The sequence below is a fragment of the Triturus cristatus genome, chromosome 4_2 (assembly GCF_964204655.1).
Source record: "Triturus cristatus chromosome 4_2, aTriCri1.1, whole genome shotgun sequence".
Lineage (NCBI taxonomy): Eukaryota > Metazoa > Chordata > Amphibia > Caudata > Salamandridae > Triturus > Triturus cristatus.
The window spans coordinates 117748985-117769642 of NC_140586.1; the positions used below are offsets into that span (position 1 = coordinate 117748985).

At 44.1% G+C, this 20658-nt stretch overlaps 1 protein-coding gene across 2 annotated transcripts in view; it reads left to right on the forward strand.

Moving 5' to 3' along the window:
* Positions 1-20658, forward strand: part of LOC146833125 (sphingosine 1-phosphate receptor 2-like) — a 641976-nt gene that overhangs the window by 41549 nt on the left and 579769 nt on the right. The gene's annotated exons all lie outside the window — the stretch shown is intronic.

Below are 20658 nucleotides of genomic sequence, written 5' to 3' on the forward strand. Positions count from 1 at the left end.
ACATTCCACCAGTCCCGCGGGTGGAACAAAAAATCTACCCACCCCTTGTCAAGATCATCAGAAGGGGGTACTTGGAGAAGATGGGGCCCTGTGAGACATCTACTTCGGGTGTGGTGGTGGTGTGGTTGTTGATCCAGGGATGATCCTCCTCCCAGCTTCTTTCTTCGCAGTGGAAGGTGGAGTAGGTGTACTGTGTTGCTCGAAAAAGGATGAGGGATTTACGCCGGTGATGGCACTGGCAACAGAATTCTTCTCTCCGTTGACCACTTACTTAGTAGGTAGCTCCTTCTTTAGAACCATCTTCTTTACTTCTAATGTGGGTCAGCAGCAAGGCACGTAGCAGAGAGGTTGCTCTGGTCTCCGCTGTCAGTTAAGTCACAGATTTCTCTCTATCTACAGTAAGTACATTATTGTGCGCCTGCAGTCAATGAAAAATACGAATGGAGAGAATTTGACTTGGCAGTTAATGTCAATGCAATATAGGTCATAAATAATCACAATCATCAACATAAAAATATTAGAAAAATCAACAAATTTAATATATTTAATATAAAAGTATATGGTGTCCCTCCACAGCCTATGGATGGCAAGAGCAGCAGGAACAAACTTGAAAACATTAATTAATAGATAGTCTCCCCCCCGGGGCCCATGGGGCCCATATGAGAAGTGGGAGGCAGGCAAAAATTGTAAAAAATTGTTATAACAATATCTGGTGTCCCTCTAGGGCTCATGGACCCCTATGGAAGTGGAAGGAGGCAACAATAAAATGAATAAATTAATAAATCAATGGTGTTCCTCCAGAGCCTGTGGGGTCCATTTGAGATGGAGGCCAAAATCAAATAAATTAATTCAAAATCATACCCTGTATCCTTTTAGGACATATGGGATGGAACGCAAAATCAAATAAATTAATTATTAAAAGTCAACAACTGTGTACTACAGACTATTACAATCAGCTACAGGCACAAACAAATATGTGAAGAGAAGAAATATATTAGGATAAAGGAAACAAAATAAAAAATGACTTGGGCTTCTTCTGATATCTATGCTTCTAAAAATGGAATAAAATGATGAATATTCAGGAACAGCCGTGACTCAAAAAAATGGCATGTGCTCACAACGTGGCATAGGCCAGCAAGGAAGGAGACATGGAGAACAAAGACAAAACAAACATTGGCATAGCCAATAGGTCTCGCTTTTGGGACTTTATAAGTAAGACGCGCACGCGAGAGAGGTGCACGATGTGCACGCACCATGATGAGAGAGGAAAGCCAGATGATGCCTCTCCTCGTCATTGTGTGCGTAACCGCACGCTCTATGCCACCCGGTCTGACTTTTGAAAGCCCACTCACTAAATGTCTCGCCAGCGCAGCGCATGCACTGGCTCAGGCGAGACCTAATGACTGCCTGTGAAACACACACACTGGCTTCATAAAATGGCCACCATTGAATGGCCAGCAAGGAAAGAAGCATCCAGAACAAAGACAAAATGCCCGCTTATCTCTGTCACACACAAGAATACACACATACACACATGCTGGCTCCACAACATGACCATTGTCACATGGCCAGAAAAGTAGGAGGCATGGAGAACTAAGACAGAATGGCTGCCTATCTCGCACACATGCACACACCACATACATCACACACACATATACACATATGCTTTGTCCACAAAATTTACGTCACCACATGGAGGCATAGAAAACAAAGAGAGAATTGCTGCCCTACCCTGGCTGGAGCCCCTATTCCCTTACACTTGCAGGGCTGCAGGGAAGGAATTCCAGAAATATACACCCAAAATGCGACTGGGCCTATCTGTGGCCCTAGTACACCACCGGTAAAGCAGAAACAATAAATTCAGCAGAACAGCAAAATATTAAAATAAACTTTCAAATGCCCCAAATAGCACAAGGCAACATTTGCCCATGCAAAATGCTTTCAAAAGGTGATTAAAAACTAGTACTCAACCATCTCACACAAAAAGAAACATATACCACACAACAAATGATGAGCAAGAATATGGGGAAGTACAAGCAAAAATGTCTGGCTACATGAACCTTAACTCCTGGAGCCGCTCATACCCTGGCCACCAATAGACACATGCAGAGCAAAATAAACAAAATTTAGCATGAACACAACTTGATCAACAAGCCCCTAGAGTGATAAAAAATATCTCTAGTACACAGTCAGTGAGAATGTGAAAAAATACACTGCAAGATACAGCCAAAGCATACAGCACACTAGGCCCCACAATATAAAATGTACCACAGTATGAATATAATTTTTTACACTATTCACAATAACATGAGGAAATTGAGGAAATGTTTTGAACCACAGGCCTCCATCCATTCAAAAATGCCCATTCTACCTTAATCTCACATGGACCTACCTGCACCCTCCCTAAATTAAACTCAGACAGTGGCATAACAATTGCCCCAGCAGCCCCTGCGGTGTGGGAGACCCTGAGCTCCAGGGACCCCCCTCTGGCGCTGTGCTCCTCACGGGGTTTAAAGTGAGGGGGGATGCACAAAAATAGTGGTGCCTACCAACACAAACATTTTACAAATAACTGCATTCAACTTATTTGATTTTATGATAATAGTACAAGTTCAAACTTCCAAGGATGGATGATGCGGCAGAGTTTGAAGACAAATGGAGAGTGATGCTTCTTCTCCAAAACATCCAAATCCAAAATGACCAGGGCATGGACAAAGCACAGGGAAGAAGGAGCCTTCAGGACGGGAAGAGGGAGTTGATGCTGCCTGTACAGTGGCCTCACTCTCCTTTGCATTTTCTCTGTTTGTCCCAAAATAAAAAAAATAAAAAACTTTTTGCCACCCAATTTTATCCGTAAAGTCTGTTGGAGTAAAAGGTTAATTAATGCAAAATTACTTTTTGAGTTACTTTCTCAGTGCCCTCATTAAAGAAATGCTGCTCACGTTTGGGTTGCTCGCATTGTTGCCTGCAAAGATCACATTGTTTCTGTGCCCCCACAAGAGGATTATTCTAAGTGGTGAAATCTCAGGAATGACACATAATTTTTGTAATGCGAGATCACAGAGATTATGCCAAATTACTTTGACATAAGGAACATTACACATGGGCCTATATAAAATGATATCCAGAATGTATAAATCCCTGGTAGTACACAACATGACACATTCTCTTACCTGAAGGGGGCCTGGTCGGTTGATATATTAGGCCCTTTAATGACACAGATTGGCAGACAGCACTCATGGGGCCCCTGGAGGTTGCCATCTTCGATCAATACAGACTTATATTATACACCTGTATACCTTTACCGGGTCTTCCTAACGGAACAGCGATTATGGCATTTTCAGAGGGACTCTTCTCCCCACTGAGATGTGAGACTGAAGAGGGAAATTTTATGCACATAGTCATCCTGAGATTTTGGGACGGATAAGCAAAAAAGCGGTCAGAGGTATTGAGGAACAAAATAGCCCCAATGTTAAGTAACTTTGTTAAACATCCTAGACGTTTGGATATTACTCAACGTCTGCTTACATTTGTGGGAGGTGCCTAGTGATAGTTAAAAAAGGCATTGCTCAACTATGGACAGCATGTGTGGAAATCAGCCGAACATGTGGCAAAATCGGCAGGATGGCTACAGAATCGTGGAGACACTGATATATGAGGACTGGGAATGCTAACTTGACTCTTACATGTCGTCCTAGTTGCTTTTTGTGTGGGATTAGAGTCTCTATGTGATAAACAAGAATAAAGTAGAAGGTGTGTTCACAAGACCTATGCATGCTAATATTAGGGCAATTTATCAGAACCATGAAAAATACAACCACCGAAAAACCACCAGTACCATACCGCATCCAATGCCATGCCATCCCCATACAGCCAACACCACCACCTCCAGAATCAATAATACCACCACCAATGCCACCACCACTATTATCAAATCTCCATCATTGCCAATCTAACCAATACCACTAACATGATGCCAAAAATCATCACCAGTATTACCACCACCAATATCAATACTGCCAATAATATCACCCATGCAACCACCAATACCACCACTATCAATACCTCCATCACTAATACTACCACCAATACCACCAATATCACCAATACCACTATTGCCAATATTACCAACACTAATACTACCACCAATACAACACCAATATACTTATAAAACCAATATATTCACCCTAATACCACCATGCTACAGCCTGCAATACTACACCACCAATATCACCTATACAATGTAATTCAATATAACACTTATCACCAATACCCCACAGGCAACACCCCACCTCCAAAAAAACAATACCATCACCAATCAACAATATCACTACCTATACCATCTCCAACATTAACATCACAATACCGCAAATACCCCCACCAACACCACTGCGAACAATACCACCACTAGTACCACACATTACTAATACCACCACAGTCAATATTATAACAGGAATACCACCACAACAAATACCACCATCACCAATAGCTCCACCCATGCCACTATCAATACCACCAACAGTAACACCAATACCACCACCACTACCACCACCAATACCGGCAAAATTTAATTCATACCAGCACCAGAAATACCACCATTAACCGCACCGCCTCCAAAAGAACCTGCACCACTGCCAATACCATCAACAATACTACCAGAACTGATACCACGATAAATCAGCATTAACACTAACACCAACACCACTACAAATACGTGCACCGCAAAACCAATACCATCACCAATACCATACCACCACCAATACCTTAAAATACCCCCAATATCACCACCAAAACCACCACAGAAAATATCACACCACTGCCACTACCAGTACCACCCTCACCACCACCACGATGCAAATGCTACAGCAAATATCACACCACCATCAATACCATAAACAACAACACCACAACCCCCAATATCACACCACCATTCATAAGCTTTCGCAAAGCTAATAGTCTGGCTATAATGTGCTACAGTGTGGAAATATAATTTCTGCATTGCTTGTATTTGCATGCGTTGTCAGATTAAACACAGACATATTGGTTTTGTTAATGCTAGTTTAAATATCAGAATAATGCATTATGACCTAGTATAAAGACATGGGCGGCACTTGGAATTTGCTACAGTTGGATAGTAAGTTACTTAGAGTCTGCTGTAAAGCCGGTCCGGCATATGACATTTATGAGGCAATAAAGAAATTCCTGCTTTCAGACAAAATTACAAAATACAAAAATAGCCCCCTGTTTTACAAGCAAAAAAGAAACTGTAAAATATACCATTAAAATGCATAGCTAGAGATAAAAGGGAAAAAATAGAGACACGGTTAGTTCTGAGCCGAAACAAGCGTCCCTTAGTCGGAGCGGCATTCATCCAAGATCCATAAAAAGGCCGTCTGAGGCCCGGCGAAGAGCTGGAGAGGCTGAGGACGGTCACCGCGACAGGCAGGATAAGCGAGCTCATGTACTCGCAGCCAGAAAGCTTTGAGCTCATCCGTCGCATTTAACAACCCTCTGAGCAGCACCCAGGGCAGGGAGTCAAACGGCTGCCCTCTCTAGGGCGCGTGCGTGGGGTGAGCAAGCAGCCTGGGCCGTGAGAGACAACCAGCGCGCGCCTGGGCGGGTCTATCAGTCTGTGTGTGGGATTGAGGGTTCTCGCAGTATGTGTGTGGGGGAAGGAAGGGGGGATGAAGGCCAGGACAAGGGTATAAGGATGTTTGGGAAATGACTTGGAGATAGTGTTTGGGCTTCTTTGAGCCTGCTCTCGCATGTGTTTGTGGGGGTGGAGAGCCAGGGTGGCTGGGGTAAGGGTTTGGGAATGGACTCTCGAGGCCCAGCTCTTGTCGTGTGACTGTTGGATGGTGGATGCAAGGGGGTGTGGGAAAGAGATAGGTGAGAGGGTCCTGCCTCCCTGTGGGCAGCTCTCGAAGAGAGGGGCAGGTGGAATGGAGGGTGGATGGCAAGGTGGGAAAGAGCTGAAACAGGATTGGAGTGAAGTTGAGGTCCTAGTTCTGGGTTCAGGGTGTGAGGAGGAGTGTGCCTTGGTACTTGTCCAAATGTCAAAGGAGCACTCCTCGCCTATGCCCAAGGTACCACATTATGCAGATATTAGGAAATGAAAGAAATGCAGAGCCTCAAGTGTGAGCAGTGGGACACGGCCTAGGGGAAAGAGAGACAAGGAAGGAGAAGAGAAAAACACCCGCATTCAGACAGGGCAAACCTCGTGGTAGACAGAGACACCCGCATTCAGACAGGGCAAACCTCGTGGTAGACAGAGACACCCGCATTCAAACAGGGCAAACCTCGTGGTAGATCTTCAGTGCAAATCAAGCATAAACACTTTGCTACATATTTAGAGTCGTGCAGAACTAGTCCTCAGGCCCTTCTAAAAATGGAGCACAATCCAAAGGCGACAACACTCTATGAGGACTCGTTTCTTCGGCCCTAGAGAGCCTGATCAGTGCACCCCAAGTGGAACTCACTCCCAAGTGATCTGCACCAAACCCAGCCCCTTCGGTGGATTCAAACACAGACATACATTTATCTCTTGAGTAGGCACACTGACTATAGATGCGGCATTCTGTGTAAGGCGATTGTCATCCTCTCTATGCACCCACCATGGATTATCCACTTTGTACTGTTTAAAAGATCCAAAGTTCCTCTTCAACCACGACCCTTGCGTGATAGAACTATCCACCTATAAATCTCCACAACCAAACTCAACACAACACCCATCAGTTAACGACCCAACATAGTATAACCCAGTTCAACATTGCAATCGCTTATCAGGTTATGGACTGATAAATGCATCATTGCAGACTCGGTTAGTTTTTTTTAACTGATAAGCAGAAGTGGTCTCTCCACTGCTAAATAAAAGGGTTAGTCTTGATGTTGGTGTTATTAATAATTATCGCTCCTTCCTTCTTGGCGAGAAAGGTACTCAAAAACCTTGAGGCCACTCCTCTCAATATTCATTGAAGGTACTGACACATTGAACACAAGGTACCTCGGCTTGCACCCTGGAAGATCCTGGGTGGACACCACCCTTGAGCAAATTTTGGGTGATTTGACAATATTTCTGGACATTGGTGACGCAGTGGGACTGGCCCTTTTGCACTTTGCCACCAGTTGTGACACTGTTGCTAATGATTTTTCCCATATTTTATTTGAACATGAAGCAACATCACTACTTTCTCTGAACAATATGTTTAAAAGAAGAAGTCAGGCAAGAGGACTTAGTTTCCCATAGTCCGCCTGCATGGCAAATTGCATACCTAGTATCCCAGCAAAACCATTGTTAAAAACATACCAGGCAAAAGGACTTAATTTCTAGTAATTTGCCTACTTAGCAAGTAACATTACTGCTGTCCAGCTACAGCCATCACTAAGAAAATAAAGCCGGGCAAGACAACTTGATTTCCATCCATCCATCTGCACAGGGAGTTTGAACAGGTGCCTGATGCACAGACGAATTAGAACTGGCTTGCACCTGAGCAAAAGTTTTAGTTCAAGAGACTCTGTGGTTACTAAGAACCTAATTATGAGTCTGGAGGTCCGAGGACCACCAGACTCGTGGTGGTGCAGCGATGGCGGTCCAGCGGTCCGACCACCCTATGAAGAGTTGAACAGTTGGACCGTAACTGGACCACGGGCTCCACCAGGGATCCGCCATTACCTGGCAGTGGTGCTACTGTCAGCTACTGTCAAGGCCATTGTAAGATGCAGGTGGTGCGGCTGCATCATCGCTATGCATATTACAAGTTTCAGGACCACCAGCGTTTTCATGGAGGTCTTTGCTCCATTAAAAGGCTGGCGGTGCTGAAACAAAGTGAGCCCTACAGGGCCCCTTGTGCCCCCTCAGCCTGGGGATGCAGGCAGAGGGGCACAACATGTGCCACTATGTGTGCATGCGCCCCTGTTCCTGCACGGCGTGGACTTGACAGTCCATGGCATGCAGAAACATGTGTGGCATTCCCATTGCAGTGCGTTTTTCAAATGCACCGCAGCAGGAATCACCATGTCGCCCGCCCACCAGACCACAAAATGACTTGAAATCTGGTAGGCGGGCAGCAGCGACTCTTGGCAGTGCGGGTGCGGTGGTGGTGGGCCGTCCGCCCCCTCACAGAAAAAAGACGCTATCGGGCCCTTAGAGCCTGGCAGATTTGGGGTATTTGAAAAAACCTGCAGATGCTTATACCCAAAACTCATTGTTTGCCTGCCGCATTTAAAGATAGTCAAAGTACCAGGTTTCCGCCAGCAGGGCCATCTGCCAAGGGTCATGGGTCAGTGTATTTTATTCTACCATATTTAGGGCAGTCTTCTAAATTACGTTTCCTGTTCAGGACCATAAGGGAAAGGGAAAGCTTAAAAATCACAAGCAGTAATCAAAAGAAATTACCCCATGCACCTGGAGAGAATCCTTTGGGCTGCAGGGTAATTACTTTTTTGCTTTCCAGTTACGAACGCCTGCTTTGGAGGTTTGTTATCGAAAAACAAAGAATAATGCTGAACATCGCCCACTCTGCAAAGCTTCAATTCCGTCAATGGACCCACCTTGATGGTTCTCTACCAGGTGAGTGGATCCATAGCCTTTGCTCACTCAGCTAGCCAGTGGGCTGTCATCCATGTGCACTCTAAATGAGGCTCTTTGCCTGGTTCACAAAGCTTTTTAATGGGCTTTATGGGTTTGAAGGCACTCGTGAATTGAAGAGGCACAGAGCAACAAAACCCATGCTAGATGTCAAGCACTCAGCTGGTCTGCATTTAGCAAGTTTTCCTTTTAAAACTGCATTCCGAAGAGGAAAAGGCAGTAACTGGGTAATTTGGCCCAGCTCCATTTTGGCTCGTCAGTCATGGGACAAGAACCAAGCCAGAGTCAAACATTTGGCTCAAGTCTGTCTCAAGATCTGCTTGGCTCGCCCGCATCTCTCAGCAGACCAGCCAAAAGTTGAGCTACAACATAGGATTTTTAGAGCCCAGTGATCCACCGCTGAGAGTCTCCTGCCCACACCCACTGCTAAACAGCGCATAAAGCCCGGTGGAAGAATGAAAGCATCCCCATTTCCAATTAACCACAACACTCTGACGCACATAGATGATATCTCTTAACAACCTGTTAACAGGATAAATGTGAAATGAAGACGCTGTTGCTTTATGCATCTGTGGAGGGCGGTGGAGCGAGAGCTAGAATCTGTTCAAGTCTGGGAGGTGGGAGTCATGCTATCAAATATCTTTTTTCAGGCTTAGCAGTCAGGTTTTGCCTCGCATGCATTGATGCAGTACAAATGAATGTTAAGTATGTTTTGCAGCGTGCACCGATTGGGTTGCAAAAATGTATGAATAATGGAGCAAATGAATTATCCTTAACTGATCTCCCTTTGTGCAAATGATTTGCTGGAAACTGTTATAATTATGCAGATAGTTTACCAAATACAACTGAAGCTTTTCACAAATATACATTAATCGCAGCTAGTCAGTGGAATTAATGAAGAGCGTTGTGGACACATCAAACTTGCACTAAACACACCTCAGTGGACAAGAGAACTCATCTGCACTGTGCACAGAGACTTCCAGACAAGGCACCTCTGTACTTAAGCTTGATCGATGCCATCTTAAGGTATTAGTAGGTAGCAGGGCTGGACTGGCCGTAGCAGGCATCGGGCAATTCCCCAGGAGGCTGGAAGGGTGGGGGGCGATTTTGCAGTGGTGTGGGCTGTTTTTGTCACTGGGGGCTGGTTTTGCAGCAGTGCTACTATATCGGACTTCAGTAACAGAAGAACCAGTGGGGCTGGTCCGTCAACATTGCCAGGGTTGCTTTCGGTTCCCAGTCCGTACCTGCTAGGTAGCCAGCTTACGGCACTGCTGCTTGGAGGCGCCAGATTGCCACTAAAGGCGCCAATAATGGCCCTGTTGCTTACAACAGTAAATGTGCAAAGCAGCAATATAACATTTTGCCAGGGGCCACAAAAATAGATGCACTGGATCTGTTTATAGAAACATAGTCACCTCTTCCTCCCCCATGCCAGGCCCAACAAACCCCGCCCTCAACTTAGGGTGGTCGCAACCAATTTATAAAGTGAAACATAGTGTTAACTAACATGGACACCGAACCTTGAGGACAAAAGAAGCTCTATTTTGTAGTACCGCTATACCCAACCTCAGCTTCCACAAAATGTGTCAACAGTCAGGAAAACAACTACAAACGTTTTAAGCACCATCAAAATGATCTTGTGTCAAAAACTAAGGGAGCTGTTGTTCCCCATAATTTGTCATAACAGCTTTTCTTTCAGTGACTTTGTTTCATATTGTATCTGTCTACAGCACTCTGCAATGGGGATAAGTAAGCATGTCAACACTATTAAAAATCCTTTAAAAGTAAAAAATTGGGTTGGAGGATAGGGCTGGCCAGGCACCAGGGAAGATATGTCTGTTCACGGCACCAGCGTGGATCTTCGTTGTGCTTGGTTTCTAAGTTAATATATGGTTTGGTCACAGCCTGTATTGTAAAACCTTGGCACTTTTAGTTTCTAGGTTCCATGTTCCTTGACTGTGGGGTAGTGGAACTCTGGAGCAGCTGATGTGGAGGAGAGCTGCTGCACATTTGTTCAGGTTTCCACAACTAAAGTATTTTGAAGATACTACTTTGGAGAGTTTCCTTACTACAAATTGCCAATGAGCTCATCAACCACGACCTGAGTGAGACACCTGTAACTGCAATACAAAAAGACCCCACACATGAAGGGAGGGTGTGGGTGGGGGGGTCCGAGGGATAGGTTTAAAGACCAGCTACAGTATAAATCCCCAATCAACAAACATTATACAAAGAATACTGTGGGTCTAAAGTTCTGTGTAAAAACCTGATATATTCAGTAGAGTGAAACAGAAAACCATCTGGGGCTTACCCAGAAAGGTTAAGTTCCCATCACCCACCAGAGGTGGCTATTCATCATCTGGGAACTATGGACGTGACCATAAAAACCAACCACTTAGGTGATTGTGGTGGTTATGTGGTAGTCCCAGTCATGGGTGCCAAAGATGGGGTGATGGTTTGCAGTGCAAAGAGTATGAAAGGAAAAAGTGCTATTAAAAATGGCTATCAAGACACAATCAATTTTATTCTGGTGCTGTCTTGGTGCCACTTTAAAAACAGTGCGTGGACAGCTTAACAAATAACTGTCAGGGTGTCGGTCTACATGTTTCGGCTACTGGACTAGGGAGTCCAAGCTCTCATCAGGACCATATTGCGCTACTGCAAAAACGTGTGAAAAAGGAAACTTATATACACTAAAGGTTGGGGTAGATACCCAATACAACCTGATTGTTCAAGTACGTTCCCACAAGGTTTGTAAGGGAAAGAGACCTAGTAACAATGGAGAAAAGAAAATCAACTCATTTAAAAATATCAGTGTTAATCACAGAACAAAGCTAGATATAATGTGCTAGCAACCATTAACACAATACTACATGATGTATTGTCTGAACAAGGTGATAATCATATCAACAAAACAGCTCGTGCACTTACCCGTAATTTTTAGGGTACGCACCTCGCCTCGCCTGGCATCCGCTCAGGACGTGAGGCACCGCTCTACAAAGAAGAGAGTATCAAAAAAATATATATAATATAATAAGATTGCCCCTAGGTGATTCATCCTGTTTAGTTCAAATAGGGGGGAGGAAAAAACTTCCAAATAGTGTCGTTTGATAGAACAATTATGAAACCAAGGCAGAATCAAACAGTCTAGAGATCTTAAAAACACGATTTACAGATATATATATACTGGTGTATTCAAAAATTACTGAGCCTCTAGTAGAGGATCTAGAGTTGGTATGTCATTCAAAAGCATATAGTGCAACTGCGCGTTCAGCCCTAGACCGATACGTCTAGAGTGCACGCTGACTCGGGAGACCCGTAGCGGAGGGGGCTCAAGCTACGTCCGTGTACGAGTCATAGTGCGTGCTGCACGGCATTTAAAGCACACGCCTATACAGAGACCCAAAAAAACCCAAAACCCCCCCCCAAAAACCCCCCAAAAAACAGCAACAACGGGAAAACAGGGTCTGGGACTCACCTCTCCGTCGGTACCCCGCTCTGGCAACTGAGCTGGAAGGGGAGGTGGCGAACCGACCGAGGGAGTTTCCTTATAAGCACCAATGAGCGTCTTGCTTTACTGATTGCTACGGGGCGCTCGAAGGTGCAAAATACCTAGTGTGGTGTTGCGTCGTAGGGAAACCTGGGAAATGTAGTGTCCAGTATGGTTTCTTCCATAATCAACGGAGTCTGGATGGATCTTAGGCGACATATTGGAGTGTCTGCCAACCAGGTCCAATCATTGTGACTGTTCATAAAGTATTGGTCCTCGATAGAGCACCTGTGTCCAAATAAAAGGCCCGTAAATGTGTTGTTACTCGCTCTGAAAAACATGTCATCGTGTTGCCACTATAACAGCGCTCCACGGAACTGATTCTCGTGCGAAGTCACACGTCTCTCTAAACTTGAAACATAGAGTGTCGTGTATGGTTCTCCGTGAATGTTGAGGGAGTAATGGAAAAAAAGGGGGAATAGAACATCCCTTTTTAAGATGTTGCCGACATAGTGGGATCTGTATGATAATAATAGACTAGTGGACACTAAAGTGCGCTCTAGTTTGAGTGAATAGTGTCCTATGGGCTAAGATGGTAGTAGTCTCAGAAAATGACAACGTTATTGGGTGCACAAAATGTGAGTCCCTCAGGAAATTAAAGAGATGACCATGGAATATCATCGTTTAAACCCAATTGATCACTCTTAAGTTTAAACACCCATTTCTGTTCTTTTATGAACAGAAATCTACTGATGTCTGTCACATGTATGGGGATGAAAGGCTGTTCTATAATCACCCATCTCAAATCTTCTGGTTTGTGTCTTAGCGACAAAAAGTGGTTGGTAAGTTTGGTCGCTTGTTTGTTCCGTCTGATGGTGCTCTTATGTTCATTGATGCGTGTTTTGATCTTTCGTGTGGTCATACCCACATATCGCAATGAACATGGGCAGGTTATGAGGTAGATTACTCTTTCTGTATTGCAGTTGGTGTGCTTTTTTAGAATCCATGGTGTCTTAGTGCCTATGTCGATGGTTTTGGTAGGCTGAGTCTGTGGACAAGCAGAACACTGGCCACATGGGAAATGCCCCTGTACTGGTGGTAAACTCCACAGGGTGTTAGTGATAGTGGGGGGTTTTGCCCGTGGTCTTGTATGCACTAGACTATCTCTGAGGTTAGTACCTCTTTTGAAAGAAAAAAGGGGGGGTGGTAGGACCTCATTCCCTGTATTCAGTATCCGCCAGTGTTTCCGGATCGTTTTTTGTACATGGTTAGACCACGTACTGAAAGTGTTGACACAGGTCATTCTAGACAAGGGAGGCTTCGGTACTGGAGGTTCTAAAAGGGCTCCCCGATGATTGTTGGAGGCTCTTTTCCAAGCACGTCTGACCAGATTTTTTGGGTATTGTCTATCTTGTAACTGATTGGATAGATCTTCTGCATGATAATTGAAGGTTGTTAAGTCCGAACAGTTTCTGCGAATGCGCAGGAACTGTCCAATGGGTAGATTTTCCCGAAGAGATCTGGGATGATGGCTATGAAAGCTCAAAAGAGAGTTTTTTGATAAAGGTTTTCTATATAGCTCACTCCCCAGTCTGCCGTGGTCAGGGCATATCACAATGTCTAGGAAGGGTAGTCGAGTTTTATCATAGACTACCGTGAACCGCAAAAACTCGTTCTTCTCATTTAGCCATGCATGGAAATCTAACAAAGAGGCAACAGACCCATGCCAGACTACCAGAATATCATCAATGTACCTTTTCCAGATCTTTATCTGGTCTCTGAATGGATTGGACTGTGTAAGTACATTGTTCTGTTCAAAGAGATGGACGTACAGGTTGGCTAGGCTCGGCGCGAAAATGCTGCCCATGGATGTACCCGAGACTTGTAGGTAAATCGTCTCCTCGAACCTGAAAAAGTTTTCCATCATGGCCAACCTGGCACATTCCATTATGAAATGGACCGGTGTGATGGTGTCTAGATCTCTCATCTCTAGTAGACTCTCAATGGCTTCTAGGGTTTCCATTTGTGGAATGGAGGTGTACAAAGATTCCACATCGAAGCTCACCAGCAAATCCATTTCTGTATCAAAAGTGATGTCTGGAAGCAAACGAAGGACATCCTTGGTATCTTGCAGGTAGCTAGGCATTTCCTTAACAAGCGGTCTCAGGAAAAAGTCCACAAAGGTGGAGAGAGGTTCTAGTAAAGAACCTATACCTGATATAATGGGTCGCCCTGGAGGTGGCCTTTGATTTTTATGTATTTTTGGCAAAACATAAAAATATGGCATAACCGGATGTTTGGTAGTTAAGAAGTGTGATTCTTGTTCTGTGATCCAGCCTGCAGCTTTTGCATCATCTACGAGGGTTTGTATCTCTCTCGTGAGTCTGGGAGTGGGATCTTCAGTAAGCGGTTTGTATGCTGTAACATCGTTAAGTTGTCTTAGACATTCAGTGCGATATGCCTCTGTATCCAAGATGACGATTGCTCCGCCTTTATCGGCCAGTTTTATCGTGATGGAGTCGTCTTTCGTTAGAGCCATTAAGGCATGTTTGTCATTTTTAGAAAGATTATGATAAACCTTATTTTCTCTGGTATTGTAGGTGGTGATGTCTTGAATCACTGCTTGTTCAAAAACTTTTACTCGATCTGGAATAAGATGGACTGGAGGGTTGAAAGTGGAAGCTATTTTCAGGCCAGTATTCTTATCAGAAGAGTCATCTGAAGAATTTGTGAGTTCTTTATCCTTAAAAAAGAAGAAATGGAGACGTATTTTTCTGAAAAATTTGGCCATTTCGCAGCGGAGTTGGAATAGATCTCCTTCGTTAGTTGGGACAAACCCCAAACCTTTATTAAGGACCTGTTGTTCATTGGGTGTCAAGACCTTAGTGCTTAAATTCACAACTAGCTCGTTGTGCTCGTGCTTGTCCCCGGTTGTGGTTGTCCTTTCTTGCTGCGGGTATTTGGTAGTTGGTGTTCCGTCTGCCAGTGTACCTGTGGTTGCCCTCTTCTTCTGCTTTAAATGCCGTGCAGCACGCACTATGACTCGTACACGGACGTAGCTTGAGCCCCCTCCGCTACGGGTCTCCCGAGTCAGCGTGCACTCTAGACGTATCGGTCTAGGGCTGAACGCGCAGTTGCACTATATGCTTTTGAATGACATACCAACTCTAGATCCTCTACTAGAGGCTCAGTAATTTTTGAATACACCAGTATATATATATCTGTAAATCGTGTTTTTAAGATCTCTAGACTGTTTGATTCTGCCTTGGTTTCATAATTGTTCTATCAAACGACACTATTTGGAAGTTTTTTCCTCCCCCCTATTTGAACTAAACAGGATGAATCACCTAGGGGCAATCTTATTATATTATATATATTTTTTTGATACTCTCTTCTTTGTAGAGCGGTGCCTCACGTCCTGAGCGGATGCCAGGCGAGGCGAGGTGCGTACCCTAAAAATTACGGGTAAGTGCACGAGCTGTTTTGTTGATATGATTATCACCTTGTTCAGACAATACATCATGTAGTATTGTGTTAATGGTTGCTAGCACATTATATCTAGCTTTGTTCTGTGATTAACACTGATATTTTTAAATGAGTTGATTTTCTTTTCTCCATTGTTACTAGGTCTCTTTCCCTTACAAACCTTGTGGGAACGTACTTGAACAATCAGGTTGTATTGGGTATCTACCCCAACCTTTAGTGTATATAAGTTTCCTTTTTCACACGTTTTTGCAGTAGCGCAATATGGTCCTGATGAGAGCTTGGACTCCCTAGTCCAGTAGCCGAAACATGTAGACCGACACCCTGACAGTTATTTGTTAAGCTGTCCACGCACTGTTTTTAAAGTGGCACCAAGACAGCACCAGAATAAAATTGATTGTGTCTTGATAGCCATTTTTAATAGCACTTTTTCCTTTCATACTCTTTGCACTGCAAACCATCACCCCATCTTTGGCACCCATGACTGGGACTACCACATAACCACCACAATCACCTAAGTGGTTGGTTTTTATGGTCACGTCCATAGTTCCCAGATGATGAATAGCCACCTCTGGTGGGTGATGGGAACTTAACCTTTCTGGGTAAGCCCCAGATGGTTTTCTGTTTCACTCTACTGAATATATCAGGTTTTTACACAGAACTTTAGACCCACAGTATTCTTTGTATAATAATAACACCTGTAACTGCACCATGAGCGAACTGCTTAAATAGACAAACTCACGCACTCATAACCAGCAGACTTGACTACGGCAACGCCCTCTGCGCTGTCCTCAACAGAACTCTTCTACACAAACTCCAAACCATCCAGAACGCCGCAGCCATTCTCATCCCTGGGACACCGTGTCACGAGCACATGACCCAACACCTACGAGGCGTCCACTGGTGCCCCGTCGAGAAGAGGATCACCTTCAAACTCCTCACCCACGCCTACAAATCCCTCAACCACATCGGACCCAAATACCTCAACGACAGAGTATCCTTCCACGTATCCCAGAGGAACCTTCGCTCCGCCGACCTCACCCTGGCAGAGGTCCCCTGCATCCGCAGAAACAGAACCGGTGGGAGAACCTTCTCCTAAATCAAAGCCAAGACCTGGAATGAGCTCCCTATTAACATAAGATGCTACCCGACCCTGCACACGATCAGGAAGGACCTCAAGACCTGGCTCTTCAACTGATCCGGAACAGCTCCCCCCCAGCGCCTTGAGACCCTCACGGGTGAGTAGCGAGCTATACAAACCCCAGATTGATTGATTGATTGATTGATTGATCCAGCTCCAAGTTTATCACTGCAAGATTAACGGAAAGTGGGAGGTACTGTGAGACAATGGCGGCCATTACTGAGCTATGTACCTCATTGCGCCAATTCGACTTGGCTTTACAGGTTCTAAGGAATACTTGCTTTATGGTGGTCTTTGTTAAACTGAAGCGTAGGCACCATTTAACGGAACATTTCATCTGAATGTTTTTTCAAATATACTGAATGTTCTTATTGAGTGGGAGCAGTGTTAGGAAGAGTTGGCACTTGATTGCTGAAATGGCTGAAGAGAGCTATAACGGTGTGAAAACCAGGCACAAGATCCAGGCAAGAGCTTCCATCTGAGCATACCTGTGCTGGCAGTAGAAAAGCACCCTGGGAGTGATGTCATCGCACAAAGTTTTTTGACTCTATTGGTGGCCATTTTACCTTGATCACTGTAGCTATTGAAGATGCAACGTAGGGAAATCAACAAATGGTGAAGTTATTTCAGGAAGCAATAGATATTTGGAATGGAGCACCATAACCCTTCTCATCCAGAGTCAATAAGGAAATGAGTTAGGCAATATGTTCCTTTTAGTCTTCTCTTTTATTAAATCGGTTCAAGTTCATTTCATCAACACACATAATCCAGCCAACGCATTTCGTTCAGTTATTACTTGAACTTCGTCATGCCTCTTGAAATATTAGTAGGTTTGGGAATCCAATTTGATCCCAGGCCTCTTCCAGTGAAGGGTGTAGCACTTGTATCGTTGCCGTATGACCCGATTGGTGTTTCGGCGTGCGGCCGTTGACATCAGGCACAAGTTCCGGGCTCTCAAACCCATGGCCCTAATATGAGGCCTTGTCATTCAAATACTGGCCAACTTTGTGTATGATGATTTTTGCATGGTGGTTCTGGCAGAATTGATGTAATTATTTTCCTCAGAGAGGTTAGTCACGGCATATTGAGGCTGAGGGAACGGGTTGAAAGATGCTAACCATGATCAAATGCTTTCTGTGAAATACTGGGGGCAATTTTTGACATGGGGAACACCCATGGTACATGGAAAGTATCAATGGCAAAATTCTGGTACTGGATTATTATATGTAATTCTTGGCATACGGTGCTGCCTATGACAAAATGCTGGCATTGGCACAACAAAAGTTATTTGTAACATATGGGGACCTCTCAAAGCAAAATTTGAAAAACAATTGATGAAATCCTGGCAAGTATTACGCCTCACAACTTTCAAAGCTCACTAGCCGCCACTGACAAAGGTGGAGAATGCCGTCACTCACAGCGAAGTTAGCCAGTGGCTGAAGTGGGCTGCCCCATTGCCGCATGCTGTATTTTGTAGTGGGCAAAAGACACATGTGAATGACAAAACAACAGACTAATGGATACATTATGTAAAATCAAAAGTTCTTGGATAATTCCAGAACTAAGAAGATTGAAATCCTAAAAATAAAACAGTCTAGAGATGCACTTATATAAGGATTCTAAAGCGTCATGTGATTACTCTGAACTGGGTGTCTCAAACACCAAGGATATCCTATGAATATGGGGTGAACTCTCTCTCTCTATGTTTTTTCATTTCTCAGTTGTAAAATAATGTTCTATCACAATACTGAGTTTTAAATATTGTCCTGGCAAAATACTGTATCTAGTATATCGCCAAGCACAATAGTGTGAAGGTACATATGTATAGAGAAGTACAGATATAGTATTCTTAACTCTACTCCTGTCTACCTTGACAACATATATATTGTCAAGGTACGTAGATAAGGAATTAAGGCTAGTAACTCCATGCTTACATATATTTACCTTCCCAATGCTGTGGAAGTATGGTAGATTATTTTATTGCAGGACGGTATTTTGTGACTCATATTGTGATATACATCCCATAAAAGATAGCTCATAAGTGCATATTTAGCAGATTCGTGTTTCTGAAAACAGTGGTGTAACTAAGAACGCTAAAAGCAATTGTGCATGCAGTGAAGGTGAATTAATGTGCATCATGCCTTTTTTATTAACATTAATTTCACAACCACAATAACAACAGTCAATCACCTGGATCGTTTTGGCAAACTAAGACTCTTTTAAATAGCTAGATCTTGTAAGAAATTGGATTATTGAATTGAAAAGGGGTGAGAACCCAATTCAAATAATAATCACAATCTGCGCCAGGGTGAACCACAAAAGTTACTTAATGACCTGTGTGTAAAGCAGTCAAGCTTAACTTAAAGGCAATGAGTTAAGTATTTATGCTGCACTCAAACAGTAATAAAGTGACACAACACAGGAGAAATCTCATGGTGGATATTTAAATAAATACAATGGCATCGAAATGACAAAATTCCAAACAGTAGAACTGGAGTTATGAGTTTTTAAAGGTTTACGCTTGAATCGCGCCAAAAGGCATTACATACCAACTGCGGTTATCTGGTTGTACCAGACCAGGTCAAAGTCACAAGTTTAGGCCAACCGAGATGGAGCACCAGCCCTAAACAGGACCAGGTTTATCCCACTGAAAGTTTTGCCTTATGACTTTGGTGTGAAGACGGTGGGCATGGCTATACAGAGCTCTATGCCCTCCAGCATCGCTCTGTGTTGGATTTAGTGAGACTTGCATTCGGGAGTTAAGTGGCTCTGCAGGGCTCTGCTTCACTCTCTATTGGATCCATTGAAGTCACGGTTAAGGTAATGGGTGGTGCTGCATTGCAGAGCCCTGCATCGTTCGGTGTCAAATGTGGTGAAGCTCCCGATGAGGATCTGCGTGATGCTGCCGTGTGAGGCTCTGCATCGTGCTGTGTTGCTCTGCATTGGATCCGGTGAAGCCGCCAATCTGAAAATGCATGGTGCGACAGTGCGAGGCCCTGCTTTGCTGTGCCTTGGACCCAGTGATGCCATCAATCCAAAGCTGCGTTTTGCAGCAGTGTGAGGCCCTACATTGTGCTGCATTTATCTGTGTTAGTTCTCGTGAAACATTCTGTTGAGCAGGGAGAGTACACTCTGATTCCAGCCAAGGGTCCAGGACCTTGAGCACAGCACTTGGGGGTTGGGACTCACTCCCACAGAGACCAGCAGAGGGGACCAAGTTAGGTCCATTTGAGTCTGAGCAGCTGGAAGCCTGCTGTGTTCCTGTAGCTCAAACAGGAGGTCAGTCAACTAACCCTTGAAGTCACTTATGGGGTCCTGGGTTCAAGGCAAGCTCGTCCAACCTTCCTACTTCAGACAGCAGGGCTGTCTTTCTAAATCTTCTCAGGAACAGGTGTGTTCTGATTTCAGGTTCTGAGGGTGCCACTTTTATACGCAGTGCTAGCCTGTGGGTAGGGGACAACCCTTTTCTCTAACCTTAAAATTGGTTCTAGTAATTTCCTCCCTTTCCCTTGGGTTTGGCTCGGGTCTGTCTAGTGATTCAAAGGACAGGCAGGCCAGGTATAAGCTACATTTGCCAGTGACAGGATGGGCATCTTTTAAAGTCTTAGAGGGGCTGCATACACCCACATGCTTCCCTTTGATGCTCAGAGAGGGGCTGTGTACAAACCCTCATAATTCAGGAGGGAAACATCCTTCCCCACACTCAAGTTCCTATGTCCGCTGTCTGGGAGGAATACACATCACTCTGCAGGAGAGCCATTAAGAGCCATATGACCTTTACAATGGCAGAAAGGCACATTTGATTTAGGCTGAAAAATGGCAACATTCTAGAAGTGCCATTTTCAAGATAGTATTTAAAATCTAACTTTACCATAAAAAAAGATTTTAAACTGCAATTATAATGAGTGGAATATGTTTTTTAAGCTGCTCCTATAGTACATTTATTACTTAATAAAT